At 43.8% G+C, this 26,453-nt stretch overlaps 1 protein-coding gene across 1 annotated transcript in view; it reads right to left on the bottom strand.

Moving 5' to 3' along the window:
* DFFB (DNA fragmentation factor subunit beta) overlaps nt 1–26,453 on the bottom strand; it is a 355,076-nt gene that overhangs the window by 320,246 nt on the left and 8,377 nt on the right. Inside the window, exon 2 of the mRNA XM_069610255.1 lies at nt 24,530–24,632. The gene's annotated coding sequence lies outside the window, so the exon portion shown is untranslated. The remainder of the gene's footprint in view (nt 1–24,529; nt 24,633–26,453) is intronic.

The following is a 26,453-nucleotide window of genomic DNA, read 5'->3' as shown; positions in this document are numbered from 1 at the left end:
TAGCTAAAATTGTTTTCCAGCGTATACTATGGGCAGCAAGCAGCTGCTCCATTGTCCTAAAACTATACGGCAAGCCAAATGTAATAAAATAAGATACCTGCGTACCTTTCAGCACAGACACTCCCGCCTACTCCTCCTAGTCCCCCCACACACACTAGCATGAACCAGTGTGCACATTAACATTTCTGAGCGAACTTCCCCTTTATTGTCCCAATCGATTGGGCATGTCTTTTTAAGCATACTGTAATCGATCTTAAAAAAAATTACTATGCATCTTACCTTAGTTTTCATCACAATTAAACACACAAAAACAACGGGCTGGGTGCCGCCGACTTGTGCTAATCTTATTAATTGATTTATCGCCCTAAATTCAAGTGCCCTCACAGCAAGAATATAGATCAACCGCCACTCAAACTGACATCACTTGTCCAAACGATATGCTGCTCTATTTTCATGACGTTCGTGGCCAGCGTTGCCCAATGTATCCTGTCATCACCCACGCCATAACGTTACCCAACGCAGAACCAGGAAGATAAACACACACATCCCCTCACAGCGCAAAACCTTTCTTTCTTTTCACAAATAGGAGAAGAAAACATGTATTTTGAAGAACACAACAATAGTCTGCAATGTTACAAGTACCTTTATTTTTCACATAACGCTCAAAACAGAAGATTATGTCCATGAATATCTTTATGTATTTAGCCAATAGAAGTTTTAGCTGGCAAACATTGCACGCTTCGAAAGTTTTATATAATTTCCTTATGAAATGCTGATTGCGTTCAGCGATCGATTAATCCCTGTATTTCATTTCTTCTCGTTTCCTTTTGGCCTTCGGTTCCAGCGCAGATTTTCTTTTCGAACGCACAAGGTGTTCCATTATTGAGAAGATAAGGAGTCGTTTCATTTTCAAACGCAACGCCTTCACATCAGCTTGTTTTCACATCATAAACACAGACAGGTTGCTCCTTATTTCTGCGACCGCTAAAGGGCATATTGGTCCCGGGTGATCGTCCCACATAACGTTGATACAAAAGTGCTGTTGATTATTATCGTCCAATGTTGACTGAAGAATCTATCAGACGGGAGCTGGAAACTATGGCATGCGCAGAATGGTAGAATATAGCTAGGTAAATGACAGAATAAAAGAATATATTTCAGTAGCCATTTCATACTCGACTATACACATTAAAATATGCTAGCTAACTACGTTATAATCCAGTACCGGACTAAAACTAATGAGCATCACCCACACCACATGGAATGAACACAGAGAATTCAAGACGGGCAAGCGGGTCACACCTCAAGGTGCAGGGAAGTGCACAGAAGTAGTCAGATCACTGAATGGGAGGGAGACCCAGGTGCACCCATTTCCCATAGTGCCCCCTACCTGAAACTAAGGGCAGAGATAGGAACGTCTTAGGTTGAACCACTGAGAGGGCATTATAATTAAAGTGGAAAGAGTAGTGAGCGAACAGATAGCCACTGAGGCCAATGGAGCCCAAAGGCACAGGGGAAAAGGTTCTGTCCACCGCCTTAACGTTGCCCAGGGATGCGATGGTGGCTGCACACCGTGACATGCCACGGGAAAAAACAGGTGTAGACATCATTAGCCTGAACACAGGTTGTGGGTGCAGGTGTTGGAGGAGTCATCACCACATTATAGGCCACCTAACAACCCACAACTCTGCACAGAATATATGATTGAGAAAGGCACAACAAACCGGAAGTACAACACTCAGGCGGTTATAGCACGCAGTATACAAGTTCTTCAACATAACGTACCATGTGCATTCTTTTCATCAAAAAAAGTGTCCATAAAATAGTGTTTAAACATAACTTTATTTGGCTGAGAGCCATAAAAGCATAAGAACTATCACATACATACATAAGATCATAAAAAAATTCATTGAGTTACATTTGTTAAAAATAAGTAAAATATTACAATTGGTAAAAGCCACGGACCAGGGGAATATAAAATTCATCAATTATAGGGCAGAAATGTTCACCAACCAGTCTCGTTGCATTCTGTACAAATTCAATATATCAAAAATCGATAAGAACCATGGTCAAAGGGTAGTATAAAATTCACCAGTTACAGGAGCAAAGATTTTCACCAGCCAGTCCCATTACATAGCCAATTTTCAGTAATTAGCCCTGTGCAACCAGGCTCTGTGTACAAATTTCGCAATATAGTATACCAAATTCAGGTCTGTGGAGTTTTTACACAGGGCCACGGCCTCAGTAGACGAGCTGACACCCTTTATGCGTAATACTGGGAGCAGATAGCACTTTGTCAGCCGCAACTATCCTGGACAAAATAGTAAAAGTGCATAATGGAATCCTCAGAATTGCTGCAAACCTTACAGCCCAACACAGGGCGTCGGGAGACAACCTTGCTGTGTAGCTTGCTAGTATAAGAGTGTTGGTGTGTAGTTGGATATATAGATAGGGTTCAAAACCGCAGACCTGTTTCAGTAATCTGTACAGCACCCCAGTGCTTAAAGCCTCACATGAGATTCTCATCTGGTTGATTATGGCATCATTGCACTTAATGCTTAGCCCAGTCTTATCCCTCAGGGGTAAACTCTCTGGGCTAGTCCAGAGAAGCCCCATAACCAACTTCTCTAAGCCACACCTAATAAATCACAACCAGTGCATAGAGCTTGTGCCTGCTGTGCTTCTCACATTTAGCATTGCTTCATGATATTTAGCAAGTTCTGCGGTACTCCAGAGCCTTGCCCAGTACTTCAGTGGCTTCATGGCTATAACTTCCCCAATGGGCATTAGGGCACACTTCCACCATAGACTTGCCATAGGTGCTCCCTTGGGCTGCATACGAAGGCTCCTTAGGAAGCCATTGTCCACCTGACTAAGCTCTGCAGAGGAGCAGTGACCCCAGATTTCTGCTTCATACAAAGCTGCTGCCCTTCCCTGTTCCTGATAAATATTCAACATAACGTACGGTGTGCTTTCTTTTCATCAAAAAGTACATTCGTCCATCACATAGTTAGTCATTAAGTACACATGCCATTGTCAATCGCCCAAATATAATGTAAAGTTACGCTTACATTATTTCAGGGTGCTCAGTTCTCTCGATGTCAAGCAGAACAACTGCTCTGAGCAACAGATCCCAGCAATAGAAACTGAAGTTTCCTATGTCCACTTTCAATATAGTCAATGTTATCAATTCTTTGTGGCTATTAGACACATTGTATTCTTGAACTGTTAGTGTGTTTCATTCAAGGACACATAACAATGCCAGCCTGTATTTAGTGATCTAAGCAAGTAAGGGGTAGGTTATGTTTTGGAGAAAGAATGCCACAAAAAAAAATCCAGCATAAGACCTTGCTTCTGACACATGGTTTAGAAAACTAAGGACAGTTAGAAACAGCCATATCATATCAATATGTGCCTCAACAGGGGGGCGAGAAAACAACAGAAAATTACGTATTGCTATTACCTCTAGGGCTTTCTCTGTGCTGTAAGAATAGGAGATCCATACCCCCTTCTCGTACGTCCCGCACTCTTTCATGACCCAAACCATACACCAGTGCCTTGACTCCTACAAACCTACAGACTTCCATTAATAAGTCCCTGTTTCACCCTAGATTCGTTTGTTCGCTACCTACAATTCTGGCATATATTGTACTCCTCTTACTATAATTCCTGCATGTCCGTTCATGCTCACTTGCGCACCTGAAGCAGCCCTGTGTACCATCAGGAGATACTGGGTTAGATTGCGTGCTCACACATGCACCACGAGTTGAGACCTTAAAACACTGTGTACTCACACCTATAGCTTCTCTAGCCTTTTGTCGCACTTGCAGTGACCATTTCTGCTAGGCAGGAATTCAATGTGGTAGGTTTATCAAGTTTTTATTTTATTGAGGGTTTGTAAGGCGCTTTACACAACAGAATTGTGTTTCAAAGCGCCACAATGCTCGATGGGAACAGAACATGGGCAATAATATCAATGGCTAAACGGTAATATACTGTTGTTGTCCTACTAGGCCTTGTGGCATTTGCCTGTTGTCCTACTAGGCCTTGTGGCATTTGCCTGTGCATTGTGGAGAGGTGCTGGTGAAGGGGATGGAAGGAGGAGCAGAGGGGTGGACAAGTGCTGGAGGAGGGCCCAGGAGGGAAGTGCTAAGGGGGGCCAAGGAGGAGAACCTCAGGCTTAGTGCTAGTACAGGCAGACCTTAAGGGTGGTATGTGAGCCATCAATCAGGCGACCGCAGGGCAGAGAAGTCAGTTGGAAGGGTGCTGGTATTGACTGGGAGCATGGTCCTTGGATCCTGTGAGATTCATGATGATTCATGATGATCAGGCCACCGGTCACAGCGGAAGTGGGGTGATTAGCGGTGAAGCGAAAGAGGGATGATGCGAAAGCAAAAGAGGGCCTTGTGGATGATGAAGAGGGTGTTGAATTCGATCTTTGCAGCCACCGGGAGGCAGTGCAGAGATTTTAGGGCTGGACAGATGCAGTAACTGGGCTTGAGGGCAAGGATAAGCCATATTCTTTATTAGCTTGAGGGAGCGAAGAGAGGAAAGAGGAAGATTGAGAAAGAGGCTGTTGCAGTAGTGCAGCCTGGAGAGGACCAGAGATTCAGAGACATTGAGCTTCTGGCGGAAGGTGAGAAAAAGAAGAATGCCTATGAGGAGGTGGAGCTGCAAGTGGGACTTCTTGGTAGGGTCCATGATGTGTGGGGTGAGGGAGAGAGCGGAGTCAAAGATATCCCAGAGTTTTTGTGCCTCACAAGATGGTTGGGGTAGAGGGCCAAAGAGGGTGGGCACAGAGTAGCAGGAAAAGAGGACACAGGTGTCCCGAGGAGGCAATTAGGAAAATATGCCTTTGTTTGATTACAATCCGAATGTGCGCATCTGGGATGCCATCCTTTTCACCACTTTCCATTGCCCTGCCAGAAAACATTTACTCTCGGAGGAACGCACCTCCATGTCGTACAGATAAGAAAATACTTATTGGTCATACCTATTCCCTCTGCATCGCCATATACACAAATGACATTCCACATGGTTACCTATGCTTCCATGATTGGAAATATGCACCAAACTTTAGAACAATGGGCCATATGTCTGTGCAATAATTGGCAAGTGCACTGAGTATCTTTAGCTCAGTTGTTTCGTGGGTGGTTCCCATAGTTACAATTACCATCAAGTGTTCGACCACAACTTCTTCTCGTGTATCGCGTAACATGAAAAGTAAATAAATGTGATCTACTATCTACATGTGAACCAAGGCAATGGAGGGTGGTGAGATGCAAGCGAATGGTCAATGAGCTATGTGAGCTAATGCTGTTGGGCTAATATGTACAAACATTATGTCAGGATTTGTCAGATTTGCCTGTTTGAGATTGCCCTCGTAGTGTAGCAGAAGAATTCTGCCCTACAATGTAACCCTGTGTCTGGATACAATGAAACCAGCACCAGGGATCAATTGTTTGGAAGAATGGACCCAAAACGCGTGGCAGGAGACTTCCTAAACCGGAAAGGAAAAGAATGGTTAACAACAACCCTTATTCTTTCCTGGGCAATATATGGAAAACAGGTAAGCGTACTACCTTAATGTAGATACTCAAGACCCCAAGGTAATAAAGATTGAAAATCACATCACATAAAGGAAGCCCTGGGAGATCCGTTTCCAATACAAAAAGACAGCAGAAAGAATCCTGAATACTCACAAATAATCAAGCCGTACAAGAAAACCAAAGAACAAAAGGACAGACACTTCCTACCATAGGATGGTCAATGAATAGCCAAAGGTGAAACAAGTGTTCCGGGTAAGACTGTAAGGCACTGTAGGTATATGACTATTCCCGACGGCACGCAAATGCCTAGGGAGAGGAAGTCCAACAGAAACACCCGACAAAACGAGGACGCTCCTCCCTTTCCCCTACAAGGTACAATGGCAGTCTCTAGTCCGTACCGGAAAAAGGTGAGGAGGATGGTACCAACAGTCTTTTCCCGGGGAGCACTTGCGGTGGGACGGGTCCAATGTGATTTCAGTAGTCCGAGGAATTCCAGGACGGCAGCGAGCTTGGAGGAACAGTGAATTAATTCAGGAGACGAAGGCAATCCGATGGAGGGTCCGGGTCAGTAACGTGCTTGGAGAACAGTTATTAATTCGGGAGACGTAGGCAATCCAATTAGGCAGTCTGGGTCGACAATAGGGAATCAGGAAGGAATAGCGGGGTTAACTCTGGAGTGGGAGGAAACACACAAGGAGAAAACAAGGTACAAGAGGCAGGGAAGGGAATAGGGAGTACGGGAATCACAGGATAGTAAAGTCTCTTAATAGACTCTCAGAAGGTCAATAACCAGGAAGGTAGGCAACTAGAACGCAAGAACGTAACACACTTCGGAACTAATCAGAAGCGAAGAGTGACGGGGAGCGAACAGGAGTTTTATGAAGTTCAGGTCACAGGACTGTAACGTGCGTCTGACATAAGTCAGAGCGTCTCTGACTCAATTTCCATGGCAACCTCCAGCGGGAAGATAAAGAAGAATATTTTCGTATTGGCCTTATTCTGCATGGTGTTAGTGCACTATTAAGAGGGTGTTTACGGAATGGTACCTGTGAGTCTCGCATTTTAGAACATCCATATTGTTTCTGACACTACAGGGACGAAGCCAACCCACCTTGATTCCTGACATATTAGCACCCCTACCACATTGCCTGGTAAGATTGCTTGATTAATATCAACCACACAACAAATGGCTATTGTTCCGTCGATTCTTGTTTGAATTTGATTTCTTTTGATTTATTTTTTGCAATGTTTGTAATGAGTCTATACAACTAATGGTCTTTCAAGGTGCCATAAGACCGACAAATGGGGGTGTGAGGGCGGTTTGGGCCAAGGGATAAAGATAACAATAGCAGTCCTACTTAATTTGGATAGTGCAAGTGTATTAATAAGAAGTACAAGGAAGAGGTGCGAGTGCCAGTTGGCTTAATGCAGAGTGCTAGTAGGATATGGGGAAGTGCAGGATAAAGAGGAGAGCGTGCAGGTTAAATGGGTAGGAGGGTGTTGCAGAGAGGGCAACAACAGGAGCTAGGGGACTGCTAAGGGAAGGCCATGAGCGCAACTGCCAGTAATTGTATGGATTGCAGGTGGTGAGGGTCAAGTATTTCCCATTTGGTGCTACTATTAACTGGCGACTAAGAGAAATGGGAGAGGACAGAGACCATGTGGGTAATCCATACGTCCATAGAGGCAGCAACAAAAAGGACGTCTGTGACAGAATGCCTGGAAGCAGCATTGACATTGGTGTAAGCGATGCGCATCCCAGGCAGGGATTATTCTGGATTTACGATAAATTCGAACAATGTCAATATTACATCTTGCTTCTGTTGGATTGTAAATGTTCAAAGCCATGATTGCATTATTTACAGATGATTTCTGATTTGTCGTAATGGACATTTTACACAGACTTTTAAAAAAGATTTAGAGAATAAAAAAGCACGTCTCAAGTATTTCAATCCCCAAAAACGTTTCCATGATTTTGAAATAAAGGAACATACTTCAAATAATCACATTGACATTTTAGGTTTTAATATATATACACAATGACAGAGGTAAAGCAATATAAAGAAATGAAAGGTAAAATGAAACCACATATGTATATTGAACACTATTACATTGCCAAAAATAAATCAATAAAAATACATTATTGAACATTGCAAGTGTTATACCATTACATAATATTTTTAAATCGCTAGTGACCAAAGATTGGGTAACCTATTGAAACTTGCTTGTGAGGACAGCTACAAATCATTTAAATCTAGGAGTCAACCTCTCAACATGTTCATGTTTTGGAGGACAAGCCTCTTTTGCAATGTTCTGTGGCATAGTCCGGGCCCTGGAACCAAAATCTGATCCATTCAATGCGCATGCATGGCCAGCACATTCAATGTCAGATCTTTCACAAATTCAAAATGCATGTCCTGGAATATTGGCTTGTCCACCCACTGTTTGCTTCGTTTTGTAAACACCATCTTTGACTAAGCAACCCGAAAGTTCCTGCAGTTTTTGCTTCTTCCCTCACAATGTTCTCATTGTGTGCAAGTACAGCCACTCTTGTTCTGGCCTTCATACCGTCTATGCTGAAATGCAACCTTTTTGGTCTGTACTTTAAGCACATTTTATGGAACACCTTCAAATCTCCAGTGTGGCAGAATTCGCCGAGTCCCTTCAGGTCACTTGAAAGCGTTTTGTCGCACACAATTTTCTCTAGTGCTGCTTGAGGAGGGGAACAGGACACCAACCCTCTTCTTCTTACGCTCCTGCTCCTTAGTCAAAGGTCCAGGTCCACATTTGTGGAAATGTTCGATTTTTCTCCAAGAGTGTATGTTTGAACAATGGTGCATTAATGAACGCCACTATTCAAGTAGAACATCACTTTTCTACAGATCCATTACGAGTTTGAGTTCCACCAAAGATTGTTGCTGTAATGCTTTTAGAAATTCATTTTGCAATGTGCTATACATCAAATTGATGCTGTGTGTGTGGGACCTGGTCTTGCGTGGCCTTTGCTATTCAAGCATGCCTGTCAGTGGCTATCAGGCCTGTTTTCATTCCCGTGATTCCAGAAGTTTTATTGATTTAATGAAACCATGTTTCTCCATGGCAACCGACGATGTACATTCAGACACCTGCACGATGACCAAACTCACTAATTTTTTTACTTTCCATGTCTTGTAAGTGGCGAGTGCGGTATTTAGTGGAAAATCCTGGACTGTGACACTGTCCATCACCAGCAAGCATGAGCCTTTTGCCAGCGAATGTACTGTCAATTGATATCTGTTTGAGTTTCCAGGACTGACTAATAGCCAGGGAACAAGAAATCCTTCTGATATTTGTAGTACTGCGTTTTAGCAAGGAACTCAAATTGACAGAAACTTGAAAGTGTACTGAACATTGATCCACTGAACAGCAAAGCAGATGAACAAAGTACATTTCCAGCAGGCACGTTTCCAAGCAGGTTGTGCTGACCATGAAAATATGTTATATTGGTGCACAAAGCTGGCCTGGATTTTCAGGTTGGTGCCTTTGACTACACAAGTAAAATATACCAATGGTTCCACATATATCCTCCTATGTAATTAATTATCACATTTAATCATTTGTATAATCTCTAGCAGGCAGCAGCCAAATACAATGTATTTTTTGCTCCTTTAAAAGCCAATCGTCCCGCAGTACTGTGGTTTGCATTTCGATGGTGGTCGACAACTCCCCCAAAGTAGGAATACTGAAGTCGAGCTCATGAGAAGATTAATCAATGAATTGCAAAGATGCTTCAGTTATTTCAGGCTGTGATATTTCTTCATGACTTGGAGAAACAGGGATAATTAAATGTTTCATCAGTGGACATTTTTAGAGGGTGCAGATTGTGTTATTGGGACTGCAAACATTTCCGAAATATCTTCAGTTTCATCTAGGCAATGTTTTGCAATGTAGCAATTATCCATGGTTACTTTCCATGGCTTGCTGGTGACATTACATTCATATTCCGGCCACTGGACATCTGCATCACAACTCTGAACCTTGACTGGACCACGTTGTGCCTCAAAAAGTAGTTGCTCCATACCAACATCCGTTTGGCAAGCAACATCATTTGTTTCTGTTGTTGTCTGAGTCTGCATGCTCCTCTTCCTCCTGGGTCTCTAACAGATTGAAATAAACAGGCTCAATTCATAGCACACATACAGGAGATACAAATTAAAAACTAAAAAACATAATATCGGCAACAATCCACTTAAAATCTTCTCCGAAACAAACTTTTTTTCTTTACCCTTGTTTTCTTTACTTTCTTTGAAACAGTGGACTACGATGTGCCGACTAGAAAACCAAACTGAGAAAAAGCATTTTTACAACGTATAAACCCAGAACATTTCCATTCCACTCAAAGAAGCAATTGTACATATCTACAAAAGTAGATAAAGCATTGGAGCATATAAAAATTACAATGCCAATCAGATGTGATAAATGATATTTCAGATGTTATGTATACCTTTGTTCTATGTGTCTCTTCCATTTCGACCCCTTCAGTAGTACATTCCTTGGAAAAAACATGAATGAAAAAAAAGTTAATTGTCAAGCATATTTAATTTTACAATCTTTGATCTCACAAAGTACTTCTCGACAAAGTTGTTTTAAATAATTGTCGACCTGAAATGATAAAGTTAGTCGTCGTAAAACAATTTGACAATTCTTAGCAAGATCACGTCAAACACTTGGAACGTGTGACGTTTTCAATACATATATTTTACATGATAACCTTCCGAGATGACATATGAAGTTGATGTGGTATCCTGCAAAACATAGTGATTCAAATGTTGCCTCCCGAATTAGTTTGCGCTGTAATGTTTTCATTTTAATGTTAAATATTAACAAAAACAGAACACTTTTATACAACGAAAGGTTACATGCAATTCAGTTTCATATGATTTTTTGAGGAGTATTTACTTTCATTGTTGCATGTCTATGGGCGATAAATACAACAAGGTTGTTGAATGAATTCTTTGCACTTTTCTAACAGTATTGTAAATTGTTTGAAAAGTAAAACACTTATTTTAATATCAAACCAAATAAAGTAGATCCACAACTACCAATGTAATGCAAATTCCAACTACGCATACCTCATACTCCGGACCGGTTTCAAATGAGGAAGGGATGTCATTGAAGTACCAGCATCCCCCTATAACAACTTAATATTTTTAATACAGATGTAAACGCAAAATTAAAAAGAAGACATCGGATGCATAGGATGGTCCATATTGAGAGACACTCCTACAAGACACTTCTTGTCAATAACCAATATTATACATATTCTTCAATATGTTTCAATTCGAAGTAGGCCACGTGCATCTATTGTTCAGTCACATATAAACGGATTAGTATACAATAATGACTTGATACAGCGAGTGATGCTGCTGTTATAGTGATTGATGATGAATCTTGCTCCTTATATTATGTATATAATCAGAAAAGAGTCCAATTGAAAAGGTACAGTAGTGTTATCAAATTTTGACCACATCCAATGCTCAAAAACATTACTACGTGCATGTGGCTTGGCCTCACAATTGGGATAATCGATGCGTCTGTGGTTTCCTCATTGGTGGAGGTCTGTACTTCCATCAGTGAGCTCTACACAAAGAAAGACATGTTAACCAACAAATTTAAAAGAATTACGCGAAAGTGGGGATAGACAAAGCAGTCTAAAGTGAACATTTTTAAAAGTACAGTGCTTTGAGTCGAGAGCGCAACTTGTGTAATATAACATGGATGTAAATATTCCACAAAAGTCAAAAACGGTCATCATGTTACTTTTTCCCCCACACTAATTCATTGGATTTCGAGGTCATTTATAAGACATATGTATAGAGAGCACTCTTTTTTATTTACAAACATACTTAAATTCTTCGTCCACTACTCACCGGAGCTAGCGTGTGCTGACATTTAGTTGGAACTGCACTTGGAAGTAATTTGCGAAGGTGTCTGGGGAGATGCTTTTTAGTGTATTGGGATGCTTAGTAGATATCGTCTGAGAAGTGCAGGCTGCAATCTATTGCCCCTCACGTCTTCCAAGACATCCTTGGCTATGCTTTCAATCTCAGGCAATGGAAATCCGCAATTTGAAAGCCATGTTCTCATTAAATCTAAATCCTTTGAGAATACATGCAGGACTGTGCCAAGATTTTTGACATGGCTCATAGTAGGGCAATCCAACACAATAGATTAGGGCATTCTTGAAATGTCTGTTAAAGAAATAGAAATAATTATTAAAATTAATAAAGTATCACTGTGAGCAAAGCAGCGATCACATAGCTTTGTTGGTAAACTTTGTTTTAAAAGATTTTTTTTAACTCTGTAACCTTGTCTAAATATCACAGCAATCAAATTAGTCAGAACTCATTATTATACTGGGAACTGTAACGTATTATTAGTTCAATAAACTTTGAGCCACCAAAAGTAAACATGCGTTCAAAACATGGACTACAAAGCATGACATTCTGCTACAATGCTCTGCAATGAAATGTTCTAATTCCTGAGACAACAAAATACATAAAATGTTCGATAATGGTGAACTCTGAGATAAATTAAAATGAGAATACGGTGTACATTGGGTATAAAACAATACAAACTTTCTGAGCAGCAAGTGGTAAAACCACAGAACAAAATAGTTGACCACCCTTCCGTGGACGCACAGATGAGCCAATTGAGCAAGTCTGGTAACAAGTAGATTGATGGCGATATACCTTGTGGATTGCAGAGATGTTCCGTAGTGAACTATAAAGGTGTTTAAAGGCTTAGAAAGTGGGTGTGTATGTGAATGTGTGACATGCGACACCCACCAAAACTCGAAGCCAATGTTTGGCATCCTAATACCCATGCACCCAGCCCCCTCCAGAGTGCACTTTCATAGGTGCACACTGCCATTGATACTGCAGGGGGATGCATGTGCGCGAGGCGAGCGCAAATGACCGGAACAATGTTCAAGGGATACATATGTTCATTGCAGGGACTGGGCCTTCAAAGGGGAGTCTGAAGACACCGGGTCTGGGAAGGCCAGATGGACAATGGTCACAGTACGAAGATTCCTTTGAGGTGTACAGGTTTTTTGGCACCATGGGCGTCCCCATTCACCCATCCTCCTTGGGAGCGCACGGTCATAGGTGCGAACTGCCATTGATACTGGAGGGGGATGGATGGGTGTGAGGTGAGCGCAAATGACCCAGAACAATGTTCAAGGGATACATACATATGTTGATTGCAGGGAGGGGCTCTTCAAAGGAGTCTGGAGACACCGGGTCTGGGGTGGCCATGTGGACAATGGTTGCAGTGTGGAAGATTTCTTTTAGGTGTACAGGGTGTTTGTAACCTTGAGCATCCCCATTAAACCAGCCCCCTTGGAAGCACATGGTCATAGGTGCGAACTGCCATTGATACTGGAGGGAGATAGATGGGTGTGAGGTGAGCGCAAATGGACTGGAACAATGTTCAAGGGAAACATACATTCATTGCAGGAACAGGGTCTTCAAAGGGGAGTCTGGAGACACCAGGTGTGGGGAGGCCATGTGGACAGTGCAGATTCCTTTGAGGTGTACAGGGTTTTAGGCACCTTGAGCGTCCCCTTCCACCAGCCCCCTCAGGAGCACAAGGTCATGAGTGCAAACTGCCATTGATACTGGATGGGGATGGATGGACATGAGTCGACCACAAAATGCCACCAAACTTCTTTCATGAACTTCCTAGACGGTTGGACTTGTTGTTGATTTACCGAAAAATTGAAACAACTATTCATATTAACTCTTTTAAATGTACTTTGGTACTTTGGTAATGTAGATGGCACAAACAAAATACAAATTGTATTGATGTGGTTGCTGTACTGTGTGTAAAAATCCCTTGTACTATCCGTTGTCACTGGAGAATTTCACGTGAATGGCTTGGACGACACAGGCAGGTATTACTCATCGAACGCAGAATCCAAGCCTTCCATGAATATACCATGTAAACGCACGATAGGCCTCCAGCCTGTACCACCTGTAAAAGCGAAAAAGAAATGTTTTACTAGAATGAACCAGATAACTGTACTTATTTAGCTTTAATCACCCCCTGAATTCAATGGCGTTGCTACCCTTAAAAAAGTAGCTTTCAAGATAACAGAGAACAACATCAAATGTTAGCCATCTCAGTTGTCAAACATACATCAGATCTAGAGTATTACTTGGTTTATGAGGGTGAACTGTTTCTCAAATTTTGCGCATAAGGACCATCATCATCCGCAACACATATCTTGTGAGGCAGGCAGCCCTGAAGTCATGCAGCTTGTTAATGCATAGCGGTGGTGTGTCTTTTTCAGCTATGCAGGCTAAACATCCAGAGTTTTCTCGGCAGCAGCAGTTCTCCACCTCGGTTGGCATAACCTTGCAACCATCGCAGGTACACAAGATGGAAACGTCTTCCATGCGACTGACCTCAGGCTAAGGCGATCATCAGGTCTCATCTGATTCTGCATCGTTTCTGCTTCTTTCTCTTTCAATTAATTCCTCCTCTGAATATTCGGGCTCGTACTGGTATGGCTGTATTGTTGCCATAGTTCCTGAATATTGAATAAGTAGAAAAATAAGAATGTGTTTGTACACAAGAACTACTGTTAAAGAAGAAGAGAACACACTGCCAAAAACCCATAGTGCAAAAACATGAATAGGCACCAACTATGAAATTTCGCATTCTCACATGTAAAAAAACAAGCCTTGTAAAAGTACAATTTAAATATGGTTTGGCAAAAACATTTGCACATAATATAAGAAATATTTACATAAAAAGCAACTACACTGAGTTTAATCAGTTCAGATAGTGCAAGTACATGCTCACAGGGCATCGAACTAGGAAGATAACTGAACAGAGTACAAGTCACAGAGGCGCGAAACAAAATACAATGACACAAAGAAAAAAGAAACTCCTATGTTGTGTGATAGAAATGTGTTTGTTTATACTTGTCGAGGAAAGAGGCGTCTTGGAATTACCATGGAGACCCGTGAATAGCTTGCGCACAGAGGACTTTGACACAAGACGTGCATTGGTGTGAAAGGGGCGGAAGCGTCTAGCTGTGTCATTTTGATTGGTGGGCTATCTGTATTCTTGGCGCAAGGGCACTTGAATTTAGGGCGATGTATCAACGGATAAGATTAGCACAAGATGGCGGTGCCTAATCCATTGTTTTCGCATGTGTAAATGTGAGAAAAACAAAGGTAAGATGCATAGGAATTTCTTTTTTTTTTTTTTAAGATTGATTACATGCCCAATCGATGGGAAAATAATAGCGAACTTCCCCTTTAATAGAAAACGTAACGGGAAAAGTTCAAGAAAATACCTGAATAATTAAATCAGGCAATAAAACCTGCACACAAGGCAGATGCCAAAGATAACACAGCCCTGCGACCCAGACGTGACCCGCCACAAACCGGCCTGCCAAACGCGCCACCAGTTATCTTAAATAGGCACATGGCGTCTTGGGAGATGTTGATTTTAGCCTCTGAGCACTGCGCTCTGAATGCCAGAAGTACACTCAATTTGTTCGTAAGTTTGGTGGTAAAAAATATATATTTTTAAAAAAAATGGTCCCTGACAGCACAATAAACTAACAATCCTGTCACAAATAAATAAAATGCAAGTCTAAACCACTCTGCACAGATCGCTCAAACCTCTCATGATGAATTCAAACACCGAGCAATTCACACGCATACAAATTATACAAACAGTGCCCCCAATTCCCAATGGGCTATTTAAATAGCGAACCCAAACCAACCAGTGGCAACACGCCACCAATGATCTTACATTGGATGATAAAGCAAGTCCAACCCACTCCTTCCCATCACTAGTACTGCTGCAGCTAGGTCAGCATTAAACACCCATTGGTAATGGTGCTGCTTTAAAGGAAGCAAATAATGCCCATTGTAGGTTGTACTGCCCTGGGGTCACCATTACAAAGGGCACACGGATGCTACCCACTGGTACTAATGTTACCTCCAGGGCAGCATATACTTCTGCCAATACTAATGTTACCTCCAGGGCAGCATATACTTCTGCCAATGGTGCTGTCTCCCCAGCAGCAACAATATACAGTAGTGATATGTGCTGCCTCTGGCACAATGCTACTCTGGCAGCCCTGGAGGCAGAATAAAATGCCTATTTGTAGTGGTGCTACCCACATTGCAGTGAACACTGTATAGTGGTAGTGTGTGCTGCTCTGGGGCAGCTTAAAATGCCCATTGACGTGTGCGTTACCCTGAGGGAATATGGTACTGAGACATAACTTACTGCTCAATCTTCATAGCACTGACTCTAGGGCTGCATAGTCAGGTCAACAGTGTATTTATGCTGCTTCCAGGGGTGCATAAAATACCCATTGGTAGTGATGCTGTCCTGGAGGCAGCAATGATTCATGGTGTGCGGCGCTATGGGGCTAGACATTAACAAGAGCCACAAATACTATGAATTGGTAGTAGAGCCATCACCAGGGCAGAAGGTTAGCATCCACCGATAGAGGGTGCTACCTTCACTGCAACTCAGAAGGACCATAGTTAGTGGTGTTGCTTACAGAGCACCAACCACTGAAGAATGGAACATTCTGCTGCAAATGACAACGGTTGCTGTGCCTGGTGTAGCACAAACTGCCCATTGATAGTGGTATGCCCTCGGGTTAGTCAATCCAAGGAGCAGCAGATTCCAACCATTAGTATTACAGCCTCCATGGTGGCATTGTGGAAAAGGCTATGTGTGGATTTTATTTTTCCCAGATGTATTTTCCTCTGTGTCCCCTGCACTGTGTGGTGGGGTTGTGGACCCAAGCCATCATCCCTCCAAGAGCCAGTCTACCCGTTTCTCTACTGCAGCCTGGAACCCCTTTCAACTGTACCTCCCACCCTATAATTTCGAACTCCTCTTCTTCTTGGCATGAAGCCTCTCTGAGCCATGTAAAGCGGGTTCCACTTGTTGTGTCCATTATCGGTTGGGGGCTCTGGAAAGCCACTTGTCCGATACCCTGTAAGTATCCTGCCCTGTGCCAAGTCACCAAGCTAGCCCCCGACCTCTTGCACCCTTTCTGGGAACCTCTTCCATTCCCCAGTCCTGCATTTAATCTCCCCTTGGAGACTGTCCTGTCCCCCCCCCCCCAAGGGAATCTAATTGTGTGATTCGGGAACAAAGAGAAACCAGATACGCGCAGACACTCCCAGCCAGTAGCAGACCAATCAATTATTGGCCCCCCCTTCAGACAATATTACTCCGATTGTAAACAAGGTACAGCAACAGAAGGGGAAGGCTCGCCAATAACAAGCCCCAAAACGAGAGAAAAGGTGGCCCCCCACAGAAAACAGAATGGGTGAGGTGTAAAAGACATAATAAAGTAAGAACTCACTTTGACCTTGTAACTATCCTTAAGCCACGAATGCTGGCAGAACCAGAGGACGATGGAACAATGCCACTGTAGTAATGCAAATGTAACCATTCTGGAAATTTTACAGTATGCGTACTGGGATATACATAGCAGGTGTATAGTGCCAATGCGTCGAGAGCAGGGGGGTGGGAAGGGTGGGTTACTTTTAACAGGGAAGGTATTGTTGATTACTGTTTAATTGTTATGAAAATCAATAACTTTTTTTTGTTTTTGTTTTTTAATGGTGTGATTCAGGAACGGGAGATGGGTATTTTGGAAATCAGCCCTGACTGCCCCAAGTCATCATGTGGTAATCCTATAAGAGCCCCCTCCCCTAGGAAAGCCAATTCCATTATGAAGGGAAACACTTGATGCTTAGGTCACTGAGAATGTACTTGGGCAGCAGGAGAGCAAAACATTCAAGTTGGCTGTGGGGAGTGTGGATCCTGGTACAAGGGGAGCGCCCTGTCTAATTGATGTTATCCCTGGGGCCACACTACAAGGGCTCCAGCAAGTCAATTTAGAGTTAGGGACCCACTTGTGAACTACTGGCTTTCCCCCCACCCACCTAAATTTAAAAGGGAGACTTGGGAAGAGGGCTGGTGGAATGGATATCGCCCGGACCAAGAATAATGGGGCAGAAGGAGTGGAAATGTGCCCATTTATACCAATAGCCGATAGGTTTTTGCCTTTAGTGTGTCAGGAGGCCAAAGATGACCCAGCACTTAAGAGGACAGGAGGAGACTAAATTAGGGATGCTGGAAAGTCAAAAGGCACTTAAAAAGAGGTCCTTGCGCTGTAAAGGCTGGGCATTACACAGCCCCCACCTTCTCCCCTCTCTTCCACCTAGTGAGAAGCGAACCCCAAGTAGGGGGGAAATGCTGAAAACCCTACCCAACCCCCTAGGCACCATCTCGGAAGGGGAGGAGGGTATAGCCAACCCTGTACAAGAACTGCATGGTGTCAGAGGCATTGAAAGATATGCTATCCACTGTAAAAAAATCTTCTAGCAACGCTTCCGTTGGAGATTGTTAGAATTCCCGACAAGAACTGGAAATGGAATTGACTGAGGAATTGTGGGATTGTGCCTGGAGAGTGGCGGTGAGAGCCAAAGTAGATCTAAACCTAAGATACATCCATCAGCGTATTTTAGGACGCGTTTATTGAACGCCTGTGAGGATGAATATGAGAGGGTTGGCAGATATGGATTCATGCTGGGGATGAAACAGTTCCAGAGGGACTTTGTCACATATGCTCTGGGAATGTGGTAGAGTGATAGATTTTTGGAAGGATGTTTTGGTGGAGAATTATTTCCTCAGACTTTTAAATCAGTAATATTCCTTTTGTCCGATAATAGAAGTGGTGAAATCCTTGGATTGGATTGGATTGATAGGGCATTGTTGATGGCACTCAAGCATATACTGGAGGTGTGGAAATCAAGGAAAAACCACATTATGAAAATTGGTTGTCAGACATGAGAACTCTTTCATAGTACGAAAAGACACAGGCTTTTAAGCCGTGATCGGGATATTGAATATGAAGAGAGGTGGGGATCGTTTAATAGCTTATTTGGATATGGTGTAGGATTTGCTCTATAGATGTAATGACATAGAAGGTTGGGTGGGGGGGGTGGCTGTTTGTTTGTCTGATTTGTGGTTTCTGTTATGTTTTTGATATGAGATGTGGGGATGGGAAGCTTATTGGTAACGTAATGAGATAATTGATGGTAGCATATGTTATGTAAAAATTATTTTTATAGAATTGTTTACTACTTATTCTCATCTGCATGTTTAATTTGTTTTATTGTGAAATGATGATTTTAAATCAAAGTTAAAAAAAAAAAAAATCCTGACAAAAGCCCCCTGGTGTGTGCCCCTAGCCCCATCCTGCCATCCCATGGTCGGGCTATAAACCCTGCTGACCCTTTGCCTCCAGCAAGTGGAAAAAGAGTGGATTTGGCCGGAACTGAATTGGGCAGACTCGTGGTGGCACCTGGTCTAACCCACTTTTGGAAGTCATCCATCACTGAATTACCACAGCGGCACCTCAGTTTGCGGACAGCCGGATAGCTCATAGTGTTTCTCTGCCTATCAGGAGTCTGAACCTCCCGAGACCAGTACGTGGTCAGGGATGGAAACTCTGACCTCCTGTGCTGATGGGCTGTAGGCTTGGCCACTTGGAGCAACCCGGTTACCAGGTGGTGTTGGCTAATGTACCCAAGCTTCAGGAGGGGCCAATATAGAGTCAAGAAGCACTTACCAAAAAGGTCATTCACTGGATACACCACAAAAGAGGCTGTACTACTGTGATACGGGCTGATATTTTTCACTGTAGAAGATTCAGCCACCCTAAAGCCACCTCGGATAGTATCCAGGTTAACCTGAAGGAGGAGTGGTTAGTGCAGGATCTTTTGGCCATAGAGACACGGTCCTATCCCCGCCAAGGTTGCAATATTGTTATTAAAGCCTCTACTGCTGATCCTCAACAAATTGTACTAAGAGGACCAGAGCCTCAAGGGCCAGGTGACGCAGGTAAAACACCTTCATTGAATGGTAATGAATGGAGGCCTGCCCAGGACCACTGGGGTATACCAAGGGGCGGGGGTGTTCTGCGAAGCAGGGTATCTAATCTGGAGGGTGTGGACTGACTGCCCCAGATGGATATTGCACCCAGGGATTCGAACCTGCAACATCGCAGGGCTTACAAAACACATAAGCGATGCGTGGCTGGAATCACTCCAGCAATATGATATTCTGGCCTTCAAGGAGACTTGGGCTACGGAGGGTGTAGTTATCCAGGGATAGGAGATCTTTGAGGTGAAACCCAGTAAAGGGTTATGGGGAAGACTTTATGGGGGGTTGACCCTTGGTATCAGGGCTGCCCTTAATTGGGGGTGCCAGACAGATACCCACAGGATCGGAAGGATCTTTTGGTGGTGGAACTGTCCCTGCCCAACTCTTCTTTTTAATGTTTATAATAGAAGGAACCTGAGTACCCCGAGAAATGCACTACGGGTGCTTCGTGACACACTAGATGGCCTGAGAATTCTGGATAAGGGTTCCACTTTTATAATGCTACTTGGAGATTTTAATACCTAATTGGAACTGCCCAATACATTGGAAGGCCTTTGGGATGATGAGGAAGGAGGCGTGGGCCATCCCTGATGTCATCCCAGTTCCATCAGGGAGACAGCACCTGGAAACATTGGAAGTGGTTAAGAACCTCCACAACCTAGGCCTGAGATGTTGTACTGGATGGTTTTCAGCCGACCACCCAGCAAAGCTAACCTATTTTGGCCCGAAGGGCTCGTCTCGTATCGATTACGCCCTGATTTCGGGCAAGGACTGGCATAGGGCAGCAGGCTTTGAGGTCCTTGAATGCCTGGAAAGCGATCACAGACCAATTAGTGTTATCGCTAAAAAACACTGTTGAATCCTCCCAGAGGTTGGCGGTGTTAGGAACTGATATTGCAGTTCATGGCCATTCGCGGCACTCGATTAAATGGGCAGATCTGAATTTGGAATCAGTGGGGCCGATTTTGTACACTGAAGTTCTCAGACAAATTGAAACAATTTGTAATCCTGATACCCCTCTCCCCAAGGACATATGCCCGAGATTTCAAGTAATTCAGGAAGTAACAAGGCACCCGTTATCCTCCCCAATAACCTGAATCAGGCAAGGGTCCAAAAAGCGGGCTGCCTGGTTTTATAGGGAGTGTTCGATTGCAAAGAGAGGGCTGATCTCGTACATGAGAGATCGAAATGCCCTGGATAGGGTCCTTCTCCAGGAAATTAGATGATCCTAGAAGTCACTCATAGGATCTAAAACGACCTGCTACATGCACGACTGGTGGCTAGCTATCCAAGAGCGTGCTGAGACAAAGGACGGTGTAGGCTTCTGGAGGAAGATCACTGATTGACATAAAGGGTGACATTGTTGCCTCAGAAAGTATAAACCCTACAAAGTGGTACACCCACTTTGAGAATTTGTACAGTGGCCAATCTAGTAGGGCCCAGTGTCCACCGTTATGCCACCGTGGCTTTAAGATTGCAAAGAAACTTTGGAGAGCATCTATCTTTTACAATGGGAGAAGTGGCACGAGCCATTGCTACTCAGGGTAGAAAAGCTCCCGGGCCGGATGGGGTTCCCGTGGACTTGTATAAATATGAAATAACTGGTTGGGCACCAGTACTTACAAGACTATTTAACACAATCATTGCCCATGACTTGGTCCCCGAAACTTGGACCTCGGCAGTGATGGTCCCTGTATTTAAAGAAGGGGCACAGGGCAGACCCAAGTAACTATCGCCCTATCTCGCTACTGGATGTTACAGGAAAAACCTTTGCTAAGGTGATTCTCCGGCACCTTGTAGCATGGGCTGAGGAAACAAAGCAGTTATGTCACCTCCAGGCGGGTTTTAAAGCAGGAAAGAGCACTGTCGACCAATGTTTTAAATTCTATCTAATCATACAAAAGCACCTTAGGGTCACCAAGACCAAGACCAATCTTTACGGGGTCTTCATGGACCTGAAGGCAGCTTTCAACAGTGCGCCCAGAGAGACCCTTTGGGCTGTCCTAAGGAGTAAACATATCCCTGAAGAAATACTCTGCCCGATCCAAGTTTTATATGAAAACAACAGGGCAGTGGCGAGGTGGGATCTTGGGGGTGAGGTAACTGATCACTTCAAGGTGGCCAGAGCTGTCCGTCAAGGATGAATTCTTGCACCCATTTTATTTTGTCTATTTTTCAACACAATAATGGAGAGGCTCCAGCAGGAGAATGCGGACTCACCTAGGATGGGGAAAGAACGCATCCCAGTCCTTTTCTTTGCAGATACCATACCATTCTCCCATACCATTCTCCTTTCCACTTCCCTAATGGGGCTACAGCGTGCCGTGGCAACCTTTGAATCTGAGTGTGCAAAACTGGGCCTGGAAATTAACGCCTCGAAAATCAGGGCAATGGTTTTTACATCTAAAGTTACCAGGCCAAAAAAATCTGAATTTGCGGACGAATGGTGACACCTTTGAACAGGTGGACTGGTATGATTACTTGGGGGGTCTAGTTTTCCAGGGGGGTTGGGGCAACACTGGGAAAACCAAGTGTCAAGGGCAAACATTACTCGCAGGACAGTTGAAGCCTATTATGCATAACATGATAGAGGAGCTCAGGGGCCAGCCTTGGGGTTTATATTATGGAGCCGAGGTATGGGGGTATGCAGATGTATCGGCTATGAGAATATCCGAAAACAAGTTTCTAAAGGCAATCCTCCTCCTCTCACAGAGCACCCTGGCTGATTCGATAGGTTATTTATAATGTGCTTAATACCCACAGGTTTCTAAGCATGGACCCGGTGATCGAACCTGTGTTGCTCTGTGACGTCTTGCTTCCAAGGTGCACACGTTGCCGCTGAGCTATCCTCCTAAGACTAGTTTCACCCACCCCCCAATAGATCAGGAATTGCCATTAGGCCAGTCTACTATTGGGTAAGGATCTGGGGTAGCCTCAATTTAGAGACATATCAATTGACATTGGAGCATGTCCTGTCATTGAGGGGGTGGCATAAGATTCCCTGGCTGACCCACGTGAGAAGTTGGCTGCTTCAGCTGGGTCTTTCTGCCTATTGGCAGAATCTCCAGCAGATGGATACCAACTCTAAAATGGTATTAAAGAAGGCCTTTGCTAGATACAAAGAAGTAAAGGCGAGCATAGTGACACTTGCCCTGGCCACAGGCCCGGCCCACCTACCAACCAAAGAGTCACAGCGATTTGAGAGCTACCTGAATATCATTAAACCAGCAAATGCAGGGCATTGTACATGAGGATATGCCTAGGATGCCTGCCGTTGCGAGAGAACACAAAAAAAGTGGATTGGTTCGATTACCAATGTTTGTCCGTTGTGTGAATCCAGGGAAGAAACCATAGGGCATTTTTTGCTTTTCTGTGACAAACTGAAGGATTATAGAACGACCTACCATAAACCTCTTTTTAAACTCGATGGGGTCTCCAGTCAGTTGTGCTACTCACCTTTGTAAAAACTCAGCGGATCTCACAGCGGCTTATTTTGTCACCAGATATATTCATAGATGAGGAAGAATAAGTCCCTTGGGCAAACTCCCTGAAGCCGTGGAAACGATTTTTACTATTAACAGAGGGGTACTTTTTAAAAAGAACAATTTTGATATTGAATATTTAACATTAGATGATTTATTTTATGGAAAAGTTCTTATTGTTGCTTCCTGTGGCCTGTCTCCCTGTGCCTGTCTTCCCCCCCACCCCGGAGTCTCTCTCTCTCCCTGTGTGCCTATGTGCCTCTGCGCCCGCCTTTCTCTCTTTTTCCTCCTCGCCATCTCTACCAGCCCCCTTCTCCAACTCCCTTTACAACCCTTCCCTTTCTCCTTTGGGGTCCCGTCTGCCCCCATGCATTCAAGGGTACTCCCCACGCCGCCGGGTTCAATGCCAGTGGGTGTGCTTAACTAGAACGCCTGCCATCAATGCCCAGCCTTGTGCCCCAGGACCAATGCAGGCAATCACCTGTGTCCAGTGTGTCTACATTATCCTGCTGGCAATGAGTTTACTCCTCTTCCTGGATTAAATCTGTTCCTGGTTTCTACAAAGACTATGGTGCCTTCATAGTGTTCCCACTGTTCAGTGCAGCCTGCCTGTTATTACCAGAGGGGGGGGGGACACAGTCCGTCTGCATACACAATGCACCCCCACCGGGTCCGTTGACTCCTTGGTCCAAAAAAGTGGCCCCGACTGGGGTCTCCCACATGGCCTCTCCCATTTTGGCCTGCCTCCCACTTCCACAGCATATACTACCCATTGGAAGAAAGTGACGCTTTAAGCAAGACTACAATTAGCAGGATGCAATAGGACTCACTAGTCTCCACCAGACTGACATTGGTTGTGTTTGAGAGCTAGAAAAAATTGGGAAGAAAGGAGAGTGAGCATTACTAGTGTCAAAATTAAAATAACAGGAGCTACAACTAGCATCTGGCATCGCCTAGTAGGCAGGAGCTACCCTTAAAGAACCAGGTGCTAGCACATAGCATGTGTGAGAACAACTTAAGCACTAACTTGTATGGCTGTTCAGGGAGGAAGTTGAAGAACAGGCAGAGAAGAAGAGGAATCAGGAGAACCCTCTGGGATATCCGCCAGGGAAAAAACCCTCTTGGGGCAGAATAATCCTTGATGAAGAGGAGGCGGAATGCTGTACCGAGGACGGCAAGATGTTCTGACAAACCAGAGTTGATGAGCGGCACCAGGTAAGCCTTCTGATGCCGGTAACTTCAATGGACAGGAGAGGTTTCTGCACAGTGGCACCAGGGAGAGCAGCAGCAAGAGAGAAATGAAGGAAGAAGCCAGCAGGGAAAAAAATGGGAGATTCCAGAAGAGAAGAGGAGGGAAGGGAAATTCGCACAGAGTGATAAGGGCTCAGAGAACCAAAGGGAAACACAGGAACGTAAGAATGCACGAAGCAGTAGTGGTACAGTGAACAGAGAAAAAGACACAGGTTAGACATGCGTTAATGCCACAAGAAATAAAGCAACGCATCTGCTTACCGTTGTGTAAGCACTTATAAGCCGGAGCGGTCTTCAACTTCAATCGTTGGTGCCGACTAGAATGCGTGAAGCAGTATAGGATGCAGGAGCAGCATGCCACCATCTTGGGAGGAATAACGAATAGCACTTACAATATCTCGCCCATCTATACCACAGGGACCAGCAAGAGTACCGCCAATTACCAACAGCATGCCACAAATCCAACATTCATATCAGATGCAAACCTTTACCTTTTTGGCCATTATACAACATTCCCTATGATTTAATTGTCTTTGAGGCTACTCTAATGGTTCTTCATACCTAGTCCCAGATACAGAAAGTTAATGCCGTATGGATAGGCTTGTATGACACCAGTTTGTCTCGAACCCCAAAAGTAGCTCCTGGTAGCTGTTGGTGTCAAACTAACCCAGGCTCTTCTGGGCTGGCACCAGGAGCTAAATGGGTACCAGCTCCCAGCAACTGTAAATCCTGCATTGGTGGAAGAGGAAAAGAGACAGAATGGGAGGAAAGCAAAGAGAGAGAGAGCATAAGAGTGGGGAGAATAAAGAGGAAGAATAGTAAGAGAAGGACGGTGTGAGATAAAGAAGTGCACAAACTGGTAGAAGGTAGAGATGAAGGGGTAGAGATCAGAGTGCCTAAGAGAGAGGGGCAGGTAAAATAGGGGGATGTTGATACAGAGAACATGGGGAGAGACAAAATAGAAAGAAGCATGAGAGAAGGGTCCGGTGGTCTGTAGGTACAATGCCCACAACCCCCTTCCATCACCAACACTCATGAACAGATGGCTGGTTGGATAGATCTGGAAATTAAATACACCATATTAAGCTGTTCTAACGTCTGAATTCTTTCTGAAGATCTCAGGTTAGGATAACAGACTGGCTCATGCAGCATTTTATGTTTTCCCTCTAAAATCCCAAAAGCGTCAAGGAGAAATAAAGTTTGCAGTGAGTAACCACAAATAAACACAAATATATCCTGAATAGTTATACTAGAAAATAGTAAAACCACTTACTATGCATCTTGTGCTATTATGAAAATGTGGTTATGGTACTGCTGACCGAAACATTTCTAGCATGCCCTACATAGCAGTTTTGTAGATCACAGATTTATTTGTTAATGCATGGTTTCTGTTCCATTGCAGTAAATGCTATTTACACATGGAAGTCACACTTTAGTAATGTTTTCAGTTTTCTTATAGGTCAATGTCCATTAATTTTCCACATAACCAATGGCCCAGGTTGATGGATTAATGCCTTATTTGAAGTACTAGGAATGCGGTTATATCATCGAAACAAGCATTGGCAATGCCAACATGGCTTTTGTGAAGCCACGGGTAATGCACTTGCCAGGCACTGCCACAGTGGTATTAACTGGCCATTAATGGTAGCAGGCGCAAAATGGTGCTAGTGCCTGAGCATCTAATAGCAGTGCCTGACAAATGCCCATTACTTATGCACAAGCCAAAACTGTTGTCTTTGCCAATGCTTGTTTTTAACAGGATTTTAGTGAAAGGACACACATAGTGCTTATAAATAGAGTGGCTGAAGGCAAGCCAGGTTTAGATATTTTTATTACACCAGCAGCGTGTTCACAGTTTCCAATTAAGTCATCAACTCGGAAGACAGCTTTGAAAAAACACTAGCAGGCACATCCGCTTGCAAAGTACGATGGCAAGGCTTCATTAAAGCAAGTTAAAAGCGTTCCCATGAGGAGGTGTTTGGGCAGTAACGAGGTGGGAATAGCTATAGGGATTAGAATGGCAATGGACAGTCAATGGGTGGGCAAATAGCCAAACACCATCTTCAAGCTTTGCGTCTCCCGATCTGGACTCTAATGCAATAGTTTCAGCTTATAATAGCCCTAACTAAAAGATCAGCATTCATGTAGCAAACATAGGAAGGTTGTCCCCACCAAAAATAAAGCT

This window comes from Ambystoma mexicanum, chromosome 8 (genome assembly GCF_040938575.1).
Source record: "Ambystoma mexicanum isolate Mex_15411 chromosome 8, UKY_AmexF1_1, whole genome shotgun sequence".
Lineage (NCBI taxonomy): Eukaryota > Metazoa > Chordata > Amphibia > Caudata > Ambystomatidae > Ambystoma > Ambystoma mexicanum.
This window is presented reverse-complemented; position numbering and strand designations above follow the sequence as displayed.